Source organism: Lampetra planeri, chromosome 1 (assembly GCF_965212315.1).
Source record: "Lampetra planeri chromosome 1, kcLamPlan1.2.h2, whole genome shotgun sequence".
Taxonomy (NCBI): domain Eukaryota; kingdom Metazoa; phylum Chordata; class Hyperoartia; order Petromyzontiformes; family Petromyzontidae; genus Lampetra; species Lampetra planeri.
Genome location: NC_136107.1, coordinates 4,933,645 through 4,946,630, shown reverse-complemented (window position 1 = coordinate 4,946,630; position 12,986 = coordinate 4,933,645).

The window sequence follows — 12,986 nt, the reverse complement described above, 5'->3', positions numbered from 1 at the left end:
TTGAAGTTTCATTTGTGTAACCTGATGAGAATTCAAGAGACAAAGAGTCTCATTTTCAAGGATGACTTGGGGAATATTTCATATGCATCACTGACTTAGAAGTACTTGCACCAGTATCATTAAAGCTGAGATGTACCAGTGTTTCTAAAAATAAAATGTACATTCCGAAAGGTTTCACTTCTGTAAGGCCAGAATGTAAAGTAAAGTTTCAGTCTGTCAATTGAGCGCACATACAATTTCAGATGGTTGTTAACGATGCAATACATGTGAAATGGTTCGATAGAGGCGCACACACTGAATTCGGGAGGCAACACTATTTATTACTCAACATGTGACAACACTGCACATAGAGTGGTGACCAACCTATCCTCGCTAACACACACTGACACTCGCTAACACTGACACTCTGATACGACTAGCGTGACCAAGCCAGGAGGGCTACTGCTTGGCCACGCTGACTTGAGGCTTGACTCTTCTCTTCATGAGGCGTCTTCATAAGGCATCTTCATCCTGGACCTGAGCAGCCCCGCACCAGGTGCGGAGCACGCTTATATGCGCCTCGGAGTGTCCAGGCCACACCCCGGCCACGCCACCTTCGAGAAATCTCGATAAGGCTCTTCTTCTGTCCACGTGGCCCTCAAGGTGCCCCCGGGGCCCCCGGCCTCCACCTTGATCCTGTCACGTGTCCAGTCGGGTTCAGCCAGAGTGCCACGGCCTCACACAACCCCTGCTGTACTGACCCACGGCCTCCAGACCCCCCGACCCGGCCGTAACATCATTCCCGCATGCACCCGTAGTGACGTCATGTGTGTGTGTGTAGACCCGCATGGTAGTGACGTTCCCCCCACGTAGTGACATCATGCGTGTGTGTGTGGAGGCCCACACGGTAGTGACGTTACAAGTCACTACATCACCCCCCCCCCCCCCCCCCCATTTAAAATACAGCCGTTCCGGCTGTGATAATACAGAAAAAAAATACTGTGTGCCTCCCAACAACAACGTTAACAATAACCGCCGTCCGACAATAAATAACGCGAGAACATATGTACAACTCTGAAAACCCCGAACGACCACACACAAAAAAAACGAACAAGCATCAGTACCAAAAAAAACGGGCAACCAGCAACACCCCAACCTTGGGCCCCCCCTGCACTCGCAACCCGGTATCAATATGGTGGCTCAAAAGGGTGGTGCGACCCAGATCAAATTTGCTCTGGCTGAAAACATCCTCGAATTCAACTAGCAATACCCACAACGCGGACCTCTGACTGTCGGACAGATCCCGATTTTCCGCACAAAGCGTCAGCCCACTTAGTATCACCAGGCCGCGCACGTACGGCGTCACGCGAACCGTCCACAGCTCCAACAAAATCCCCCTGAGCCACCGCGGCCGACGCGTGAGCGAGCATCGTACCCGCCTGAATAACTGACATGGCAGGGTCAATTTTTAACATCTGAATAAAGGGCTGGCGATCCCGTGACACCAGTGTCTGTGCCCCTCCAAGCGCCATTGCTCGTACCACTTTATTAGAGGGAGCCAACATGATACCCCCCTCGGTGGCCTCACGATCGAGCGGCTTACATAACCGCAGGGGGACGAGCATCTGCCCCCCTGGGGGAATCGTGACCATATCCGTAACGAGCACCTGTACCGATGCACAGACCTTGTCCGAATCAGCGGGCAATGATAAGAACGCAATCCGACGCCCCGAAGGCAACTCCAAACACCCGCGGTCCGTGAGGATTTTGAGGAGCATCTTCCCAAGGATGTCCGTCCCCAACAAATACGGCACCGCCAGGGATTCAGAAACGAGAATGGGGCCTTGCAAAGTAATGCCCCCGATGGATACCTCCGCCACTATCTGCTATATAGGGAATGGAAACGGGCCGCAACAACCGGCAATGGACCGGCAAAATATTGAAAATCAATTCAGAAATCATGGTGGCGGAAGCGCCAGTGTCAACCAGGATCTGCACTTCAATGCCCTGAATGGTACCGATGACCGTGGATGACCCGACGGCCGCGGCCACAACTCGACGGGCCAGCTGCGACCACTGGTCGCGCCCGAAAGACCAACACTCACCCGACGCCCCGGACCCCTCACGCGGCGCAACCCAACGAGGAGGAGTAACAACCGTACGCCGGTCAACGCGCTCGAAAGATGGGTGAGGGCCGAATGTGTGGTGCACCGCGAATCGCCTCGGGAACTTTGTTGACGGACGAAGAGACGAGGACGGTGGCCCAAAGTGTCCCAGGCGCGGTGCCCGGCACTCCACGGCGACGTGTCCCGACCGCCCACAATTGAAGCAGACGCCGCGAGTGGAGGCCGGACGGGGAAGGTAAGGTGGAGGCCGGTCGCGTCTCCATTGGCAATCGGCAGCGTGCCTCCGACCTCCGCCCCTGGCCACGGCAGCACAAACTGGGGCGGACTCGCCCTCCGAAGGCTCGCGCCCGTCCGCAGGTGCAGCACATGCCACGAGGCCCGAGCGTTTCTTCAACCCGAGATGAGACTGAATACATCGTGCGATCACAAGGGACGTTGGATCGTTCTCCTCCGAAGCAGGTAGGGCGACATTCAGCTCCTTTGCCAGCCCCAACAGTCTGTCCATCACCAGGGAGTCGATGCCCGCTGCCTCCATCTTCGGGAACGCTGCCTGAGCCAGCGACAAAAGGGCACTTCTGAAGGCGAGGGGTGTCTCGGTTCCACGAACCTGTTACGAACACAGGATGGCGGGTCGTAGACAGTGGCCATCTCCTTGAAGGCCGACGCCAGCATAGAGCGACGTCCAGGCAGAATGGAACAAAATGCCGACAACACGTCGTCGTTGAGAGAGGTGGGGAGCACCTTTAAATCTTCTTCCGCCGTCCACCCCGCCAAGGTGCAGCTCGTGGAGAAGTGGCGTTTAAACACCTCCCAATCCCCGCCAGCTGCCGTGAATTTGCGCATGAATGGGAGTCGGCGATGCAGCGCAGGGATGTCCCTGCTGCGTGGCTGGCAGGTGTTGGGAAATGGTGGCCTATCCGCTGCGCGTTCCCGCAAAAATGGCAGCCGTTCGATCCGGTGGTGTGGTGGGAGTTTCACACGCCCAGACGGCGGAAGCAACAGCGCCGTCGCCACATGGTCCCGGCCCAAGCTCCTCCGTCGACGGCTCCCTGACGTCGAGCTTGGCGACAAAGTCTGCCGCGGTGCCCAGCAGCTCAGCAAGGCGTGCGCTGGCCGCCCGACGCTCCTCCGATGGAGACGGGTCCGCCGTTCGGACCGCGCAGTGTTGCTCCCCCGCTGGCGAAGCATCGGAGGGACTCTCCGGGGCTGCCATCCCCAGGGCTGTCGGCGGGACGAAGATCACGTCGTCGTCCTCTTCTTCTGATGAGTGCCTTGTAGGATGCCTACGGCGTGTGAGAATTTTTGCCTTACTCTAGGTAAGTGTAAACCTAGTGATTGCCACTTCCGACACCAAATGAAATGGTTCGATAGAGGTGCACACACTGAATTAGGGAGGCAACACTATTTATTACTCAACATGTGACAACAATGCACATAGGGTACTGACCACCGACCTATCCTCGCTAACACACACTGACACTCACTAACACTCGCTAACACTGACATTCTGATATGACTAGCGTGACCAAGCCAGGAGGGCTACTGCTTGGCGATGCTGACTTGAGGCTTGACTCTTCGCTTCATGAGGCGTCTTCATGAGGCATCTTCATCCCAGACCCGAGCAGCCCCGCACCAGGTGCGGAGCCCGCTTATATGCACCTCGGCGCGTCCATGTGGCCATCAAGGTGCCCCCAGGGCCCCCGGCCCCCACCTTGATCTGGTCACGTGTCCAGTCGGGTTCAGCCAAAGTGCCACGGCCTCACACAACCCGCACGGTACTGACCCATGGCCTCCAGACCCCCCGACCCGGCTATGACCGCTGGCTGGTGGACAGGAGCAGCTGCTGTGGTGTGTTGTTTATGCCGGATTATGAAATTTTGATAAAAATAAAAAAAAGTTAATAGGATTTCAAAAAATGTGCAAAGCACGTGAATTATGTTAATGTATGTAATTATATGCATAAATTATGATAGTCACAGAGATAATCGTAGTAATTTATGCGGATGCTTGCGATTATGTTAATGTATGCAGTTATGATAATTAGGCTTTTCTTCGTCATCCAGAGTTGTATCAATCGGGATAAAACGATTATCTTTGATTAAACATTTACTGATTATCTTAGTGTGTTTATGTTATGTTATGTTAGGTCTCCAAATTCACATCTCATCGCAGGTTACAGTTCTTATGAATAAGACAGTTTTGCATGGACTGGGAAAGAAGCACTCCAACACTTGGTGTTAAGCAATTTTAATTCTAAACAAACATATGAAACTCTAATATGCAAAGGCAAAAGTATACGTGCATAGATTCATCGGCAAGATTATGCAATTAACGAAAATAAATGACTCAAACATTTCTTATTCATGTAACTCGACGGCAGCAACTGCTTTGCACGATCAGTTGATATTGAATGCACCACCTTGAAATGGCAACCCTTTTTGAAACACAAAGATAACTTTTTGAAAGTCTTATTCGTGTGCGTGTTGTGTGTGCGTTGTCCCCTTGTAAAATTAATAAAAATTTTCTTAGAGCCGGGAGTTGTGTCGTTAGCTTGTGGGGTGGGGGAGGGAATATACAAACAGCGGCCAGAGAGGTTCTCTCTGGCTTGGGCGTGGCCGCAGCGAGCCCATTCTGCTTTCTCTCTCCACTGCTCAATTGAGCGGCGTTGGCACGATGCTCGCCGTCGTGGTGCGCGATGATTCCGTCGTCGGATAGCGCGCAGCTCCTCCACGAGTCGGCACGACGCTCGGTGACGCCCGAGTCGTGCTGCTCGTGAGCTCTCTCTCTCCGCTGCTGGATGACGAGTTGGCACGACGCTCGCCGACGTGGTGCACGATGATTCCGTCGTCGCTGCTGGACGTCTTGTCTGTTCTCACTGGGTGTTGGTCGGTGTGTGTGTATCAAACACACGGCGCATTCGATGGCGCTCTCTCTCTCTCTCTCTTGGTGGCAGCTCCAGGCTTCTCCACTGCTGGATGATTGTTGAGTCGGCACGATGCTCGCCTTCGGCGGTGCTTCTGCTGCTGTCCCTCTCTCCTTGATCGCTACCAACTTCACACGGACAGGCTTCTGGATGACGCGGCTGTGCGCGCTCACCAGCTTGGAGCGCTCTGGCGATGAACGATGGCTCTTGTTGCTCATCCGCTGCTGCTTGTCCTTTCCGATGCTCGCTTGGTCGACGCTTGGCGATTTCCGCCCTTTCTACAGGTTGATTGCTTGTTGTCACTCTCTCTTCTCCGTGCTTTCTTTTGTTCGTGCAGCTGCCAGCTTCACTCACACTTAACCACACCTCGACACTTCGTTCTGCGAGAAGCGACACCTGCCATCGGTATCGGTGTTTGCTCCCTCACGACGCTCCGCCGGTCGGAGCACGGCTGAACCCAGCCTCGACCCAGGTTGAACTCAGATTTCTGCGACTCAAACGACCCCTCCTCGTTCCATCTCTCATTGAGGCACGACTCGCCCCAGCTCCCTTGCGATGCCCTGTCGCAACGCCGCGTCGCAAGCCGAGTTGCAAAACTGAGCACGACTCGAACCAGACTGCTCCTTCGTGATGTGCTCTTGTGCTTAACTCAAACGTGAACACCCCCTCCTCTCTGCGCGTCTCTTGCGAGAGGAAAACAAACAACAACCGAAAAAAACAAACCAGACACCCTCGCGACCCCTCCTAGCGACCCTTTCTAACCCCCTAAGTATTTATGGGGCCATCTGTTTGTGCCGGACCGTTGGAGACAAAGGTGGCTGAGGAGATTTTTGCAATACATTTATGTGGTCCTGTGTGTTACATTTATTCTTGATATTTCTTATGAGTTCCCTCGGTCTTAGTATATCGTGGTTATTATTCGGTCTATGTTTAATGAATATTCGTAATGATCCTCGTTACATCATTATTTTGAGGGCTTGCCAAGTTTGGTTATGCGTTTGTCTCCAGGGATTGGTGTTTATTCTGAGTTATATTTTAATGTCCTGAGGTTAAGTGTAACTAATTCTAGATTTGAAGCTTTCGTGACTGCAAGGAATCATCTTCTTAGGTTCTTTCGGTAAAGCCACGCAGAAAGTAAAATAAAATAAAAACAAAAATCACGACGTTTCGGAGGCAACACAAGTCTCCGTCATCAGGTGGGACCGTCACAGCCAGATTAGCTGTATACAGCTAATCTGGCTGACGGAGACTTGTGTTGCCTCCGAAACGTCGTGATTTTTGTTTTTATTTTATTTTACTTTCTGCGTGGCTTTACCGAAAGAACCTAAGAAGATAAGTGTAACTAAGTTTCCACTTAAGCTTTCTGGAATTCGTATTCTTTAGTTTTTGGTAAGGTCATGTAGATAGAAACATACAATACAAAATAATATATATGCGGTGAATACGAGTAATATAAGGGAATATCTAATAACAAACCCCTATTGTAGGATGCAGTCTTATACCGTTGATTTTATTTTTTGTTAAGTTTCTACTTTTCGTTAAGGAAAACGTTAAAGAAAACGCGAGTTGCAATAGTTGTTTTTCTCTGCTCTGCACCTTATCCGTGCATCTCCAGACGTCTTGGGAAGGTTAGGCCATCGACCTTTTGTCCATCTGGATGTCTCTGACCTGTCTGTGCTCTGAAGTCTTGTCGTTTAATGGCCCTCCCCGTTTCACAGATTCCTCATGTGCTTGTGAGGAGTAGAGGCTGTTTTCATTATTTAATTTAAAAAAATATATATATGTATAATAAAAAAAATGTTGGCCTAGTTATTCTTAATATAAATTTTTGAAAAACAGGGCATAGATACAACAGGTGGACAGACAGTACATACGCCGGTGAGCGTGAGCACGGGTGTGTTGGCAGAGCGGAGGTTCTAGGGCATGGGTCATGGAGGACTCCATCTGGACGCCCCTGGAACCTGCTAAAGGGTTCGAGAAGGGAGGTGTGATCACGGCGGAGCCAAGCCGTGCATAAAAGGAGCCGAGAGGGGGGGGGGGGGGGCTCGAGACTGCCGGTTCTGGGAGTGGACTCGTCGTTGTTGTCGTCTCGTCGCCGTCATCGCTAAATGTCTCCAATAGATATTGCGCTACGAATTATAGTAGTTGGCTATCTCAGTCAGTGCCGTCAGTGTTAGACGGCTAGTGTTGTGTACAGGCTAGGCTAAGCTACTGTGGAGAGTGTGTGGACAAGACCGTGTAAGTTGGTAATAAAGAAAGTGCCTCCTAGTAACTCTGTCTCTGAATCATTGACACTACAACTGGTGTCAGAAGTGTTTGGAAAAATTAAATAGACATTCGGGTATAGTAGCAATATCGAAGTTATAAAGGATGAGGAACCCACCCATAGTGTCATCAGAGGCCGAGGATGGTGAAAACGGTCATCCCTCCGCAAGCTCCAGGACCCCGGTTACAAACCCTGAGGGCGCGGAACCAGCAGCTGCGGATCAGCGGGGGAGGGGCACCGATCCTTCGGAGTCACGAACCAGGGATGGGTGGCACGAGGTGGTTAACCGCCTCGATCTGCTCCTCATGACCATCGGTCGGCTGGTCGCGCAGCTCTCCAGTCCACGCCTGCCGTCTTGGGGACGGCGAGTGGGCCGCTGGAGCTGCTACCTGCAGCGGCAGTTCCCGCAATGGCGACCACGCGGTTGCCGGCCGCAATTTCGAGAAGGGAGGGTACGTTGGGGCCGGCAGGTGACATTTGGCGAGGGCCATGGCGCTCGCTGGAGCTGTCGCTTGCAGCGGCGTTTCCCGCAGTGGAGACCACGCGGTTGCCGGGCGGCATTTTGCCTGCAGAGGGCATGGCGTGGCTGGGGCGTGCCAGTGGGAGTGGCACGCGGGACGACGCTAAGGGCACGTGTCCGGCGGCGATGTAAGGAGCCGCGTGCCGACCACGGAGGCTTACTCTTGTTCGGGAGTTCGTGGCTGCAGGAGGCGATTGGACGTCGTTCCGTCTTTGCTTCGAAGCAGCTTGGATGTCCGTCAGGTAGACGGAAGAGGAGGCCCTGTGGGTCCTACCGACGGCCCTCGCCAGGGAGGGGCCACGCCGTTTAGGCCGTTTTTTTTGTTCTTCGGAGTCCCCAAGAAGTACAAGATCCTGTCCAAGGCGGGGGACCGGTGTCAAGGACTTGGTTCACGTGAGCAATAGCCGGTAAAGCGGACTCTCCTTTGTACTGTTTGATTGGGGGAAAATGGTGTGTTAAAGGGTAACAGGCGTTGAGAAGGGGTTGTGTGGTGCTGCATGCTTTGTGTTGGTGGTTGTTGTTGATGGGTTTTTTTTTTGCTTGCGCCGCGTGCCGAGTGTCACGGCTGTTGTGTTGTCGGTTCGCGGGGGGCGCCGCGGTTGTGCTGTGTACCTGCGCGCATGCCGACTTGCTCGGAGGAAGCAGGTGTTGGGTTGTTGAGGCGCGGGGAATAGCGCAATTGTGGTCTTGGATGGTTGTTTTTTTGCATTTGAGGGTTTTTGGATGTTCCTCGGTTGTGGTAGTTGCTCTGCTTGTCCACACAAGGGGGGGGGGGGGGTTGGTGTAGTGTAATAGTGCCGGCTGGTGGACATCAGCGGCAGCTGTGGTGGACAGACAGTCCCCACGCTGGTGAGCGTGGGCACGGGTGTGTTGGCAGGGCAGAGGAACTATGGCAAGGTTCACGGAGGACCCCATCTGGAGGCCCCTGGAACCTGCTAGCGGGTTCGAGAAGAGAGGCGTAGAGCCAGGCCGAGCTGGTAGCATAAAAGGAGCCGAGAGCGAGGGCTCAAAGCTGCTGGTTCTGGAAATGGACTCGTCTCGTTGTTGCCATCGTCTTGTCGCCAACGTCGCTAAACGTCTCCGCTAGATATTGCACTACGAAGGATAGTAGTTGGCTATCTCAGTCAGCACCGCCAGCGTTAGACGGCTAGTGTTGTGTACTAAGCTAATGTGGAGAGTGTGTGGACGAGACTGTGGAAGTTGTTAATAAAGAAAGTGCCTCCTATAAACTGTCTCTGAATTGTTGACACTACACATGTTTCCATGTCAGGAACCAACTACTGTTGACGTCCTTAGTGGTACTCATTTGATCGCAGAGGGATCAATAAACTCTGGACCAGGATTTAAACATCCTAAAATACATTTGGTTTATGTATCGATCGTAAAGCAATACTTTGGCTATATCTTGAGTCATCAGTACTGGAGCAGGTTAAAATAAATAAACTGTGACTTTCAAATCAAATAAAACATTTACTTACAAAGCACAATTCGTGCAAAGAATGCACTACTAAGTGCTTTCAGGACTAAATGAAGGACCTAATGCAATGCAAACAATTATAAGAATGATACATAAAAAATACACGCATTATGATGAACTAAAAGTATAATAAAACTCATAATAAACATAATGAAAGCGTGAATGATCAATGTTTTTTGTCATTAGTGGTAACCTTGGGAGTTTAGCTGGGTGGCATGATGCCTCGAGTGCTTGACTTGCAATTTCAGCCTGGGGGGGTTATTGAAGTTTTGCTCTTAGCTTGCTATTAGCTTCCCAATGCTCAGTGTTCAATCAACAACGTGAGTTTTGGTGATTAACTTCTGCTTTTAACGTAATACTATACCAGGTGGTGGTCAGGGGTTGGTTTGTTGCTGTGGTTGCACATGTGGTCGTGTGTTGTTGTTCATGGTTGTTGCTTATAATGGGTACACACTGACTATATACAGTCTATACAATACACTCCGACACCTGATCACCTCCAACCAGTCAACTTAAGCAGGTAAAACTCCACACACTGACACTAATAACACAACAGAGAATCCCAACTCAGAGAATAAATCTACCAAAACGAATTCCCTCCAAATTCGGTGTACTGCCATACATACCTAAACTCTCAGAGAAGCTGAGTAGAATTCTCACAAAATACAACATCAAAGTAGCCCACCTCTCTGCTGTTAAAACTCCTCGAGTCAAACCAAACGACCCTGTGACCACCACCGAATTTAGTGGGGTAGTCTATTCAGTACCCTGCATATACTGACTTATGATAAATAGGAGAAACAAGATGCAGATTTCAGGACAGATAATTATACGAACGTGGTTATTCTACTCACACCTTACAGAAAACTCTGCCATTTGCCAAACATCAGTGTACACTAACCACTCGAGATTTGAAAGGGGCCAAGATTCTATTCACAACCCCCACCCAATTAGATCTAAATTCCTAGAATTATTTCAATGCACTGCAAACAAACAGCATTACACTAAGCAATACAAAAATCTCCCATCTGGACTCACACCGCTGACAAAACTAAAAACTTACAAAAGTTGCTTCTCATGGGCCCCATTAGAATCACCGCACAAGTCACAAACACTCCAAAACACGTGACAATAACATAACACAACTCTATAACTCACCAATTTCACCACCCACCATACATTATCACCACAGCCAGACACTCCACCACACATATTCATCCGTGATCCGCAACATGTCTCTCAAAACCACTTGTTTTGTCTGGCATGACCTTTAGACCACGCATACCAAAGACACAAAGCCCCACACATTTACAACCCATTAATCCTTAAAATACCTTGCATTTCCAACAACATGCACTTCTTCAAACTCCCAGCAGTACTGAAACTATTCACTGAACACACACACACCTCACAACCACTCAAAGCATATGATTTTGAGGCCAGTAAACTTACAATAGCTCTTCTAATGCATAATAAAGGTGTTTGGGTTTAAATCACCTAAATATAAAATATATCTGTTATACAATAATTGCAATGTACTGCAAACAAACATCATTACACTAAAGCATACAAAAATCTCCCATCTGGACTGGCACCAACTCTCTACTGTTCTAAAAGCCCAGGATTGTTCAACCGACGCTGGAGGGACAGAGCCTTCTCGAGCGAAGCCACAAAAATCTGGAACACCCCGCCGCTTGCCTGGCCACCGGACAGCCGTCGTCTGTCAAAGACACATCTACTCAGACGCGCCTTCTCATGAAATATAAAACAAACCGTTTATTTACTTATTGTTCATTTTATTTACTACTTACCTTTCTTATGTTATTCGTTGCGCACGATTGCGCTTCATATTGCGCGCAGTTGCAATTTGCTTTGCTCAGTCGGTGGTATCCGCTAAGGGCGTGACAGATTTATTTTCTCATTCCTGTTGTTGTATGTCCCCTGTACCGTTCCTGTTCTGCTGCAATGTGCACTGATGCCTACTTTATTGAGAGACATATTGGCACATTAAATAAAAATTGATTGATTGAAGCTCGGTGACTTTCAGACTGCGTTCCACTCACTGGCATTGTATTCTCCGCAGGGAATGGATTCTTTGCTCCGCTGCAAGTCTCCTCTCACTACTCTCCCATTGACATATTTCGTTGCTTCCTCTTAGTATCTTTCACACGACGGTCAATGGTACAGTGTATAGCGGATTGTATATTAATACAGTATGTAATTTAATGTTGGGTTTGTCTATGGCAGTATATAGTACGGTGTAGACTCGTGTGATGTAAGAGAATAAAGTTTAGCTGGAAGCATATTATATTTTTTGCTGTTAGTAACTCGCTTATTGTAGAGTATATTTAGTATACTGATGATACTATGTAGTTTATACTTTAGTTGTTAACGTGGTGGTTTAGTTACTGAAGCTACATACTATTAACACTCCTTCCCTTTATTAATGTTACCCCTATCCCCTCCCTTTGATGCTGCTAATCCTGCATAATGCACGGGCATAATGACTTTAAACCCCTCGCCAAACCTCCTACGCATTTCACAAGTAGTACTAATCGCATATCTGCATTTCCCATAAATATGCTAAATTCCTATTGATATGCAAATTATTTTGTCAAGGCGCTCTTCGCCCCTCCATCCCAGCTTAAATAGTCGCTCCAAGCCTGGGGCTTGTCATTCAGACTCTGTCTTCTCGACAGACCTGTTCTCCACCTGAGGACGGCTGCTTGCGTTGTGGCCGAAACGTCGTGAGAATAATTGTATAATGTTTTATTTTTATTATTTTATTATTTTATTATTTCCATTCTACGTGACTTTACCGAAAGAACCAAGAAGAAGTAATACACCATTTTATTGTATGCCCGTTAATGTCATAAAATATCAACTGTGACGAACCCAACCAGTAATATGTACTATATATTTTTTCAGACTAACATAATCTATTATAATGTATATGATTACATTCACACTATTGATATCTTCACACTTGATAGGCACACAGTAAACAGGAAGATAATTGGTTCTTTACCCTTCTATCTGGCAACAAAACTGACACCTTTTTACAAGGAGCAACAAAACCAGATAGAAGGGTAAAGAACCAATTATCATATTTTTACTGGCAAATGAGGTTCCCATAGTGTAGATGCTTGCCCCGAGCTCTCATACTCTGATGGTGCATTGTCTTTGAGTTGTGCGCCTTTTGGCGTCATCTGGTCCAACCCATATGAGACTAGGCTCTAAGGAAAGCTGTCTCGGGTGTGGATCAATCAACTTTAAGGACAGTGCACATTATCAGAGTTATGTTCTTTTGTTTGTATTATGACTGCAGGTATTGCGGTCTATGCAAACATGACTCCTTGTAAAAAGGTGTCAGTTTTGTTGCCAGATAGAAGGGTAAAGAACCAATTATCATATTTTTACTGGCAAATGAGGTTCCCATAGTGTAGATGCTTGCCCCGAGCTCTCATACTCTGATGGTGCATTGTCTTTGAGTTGTGCGCCTTTTGGCGTCATCTGGTCCAACCCATATGAGACTAGGCTCTAAGGAAAGCTGTCTCGGGTGTGGATCAATCAACTTTAAGGACAGTGCACATTATCAGAGTTATGTTCTTTTGTTTGTATTATGACTGCAGGTATTGCGGTCTATGCAAACATGACTCCTTGTAAAAAGGTGTCAGTTTTGTTGCCAGATAGAA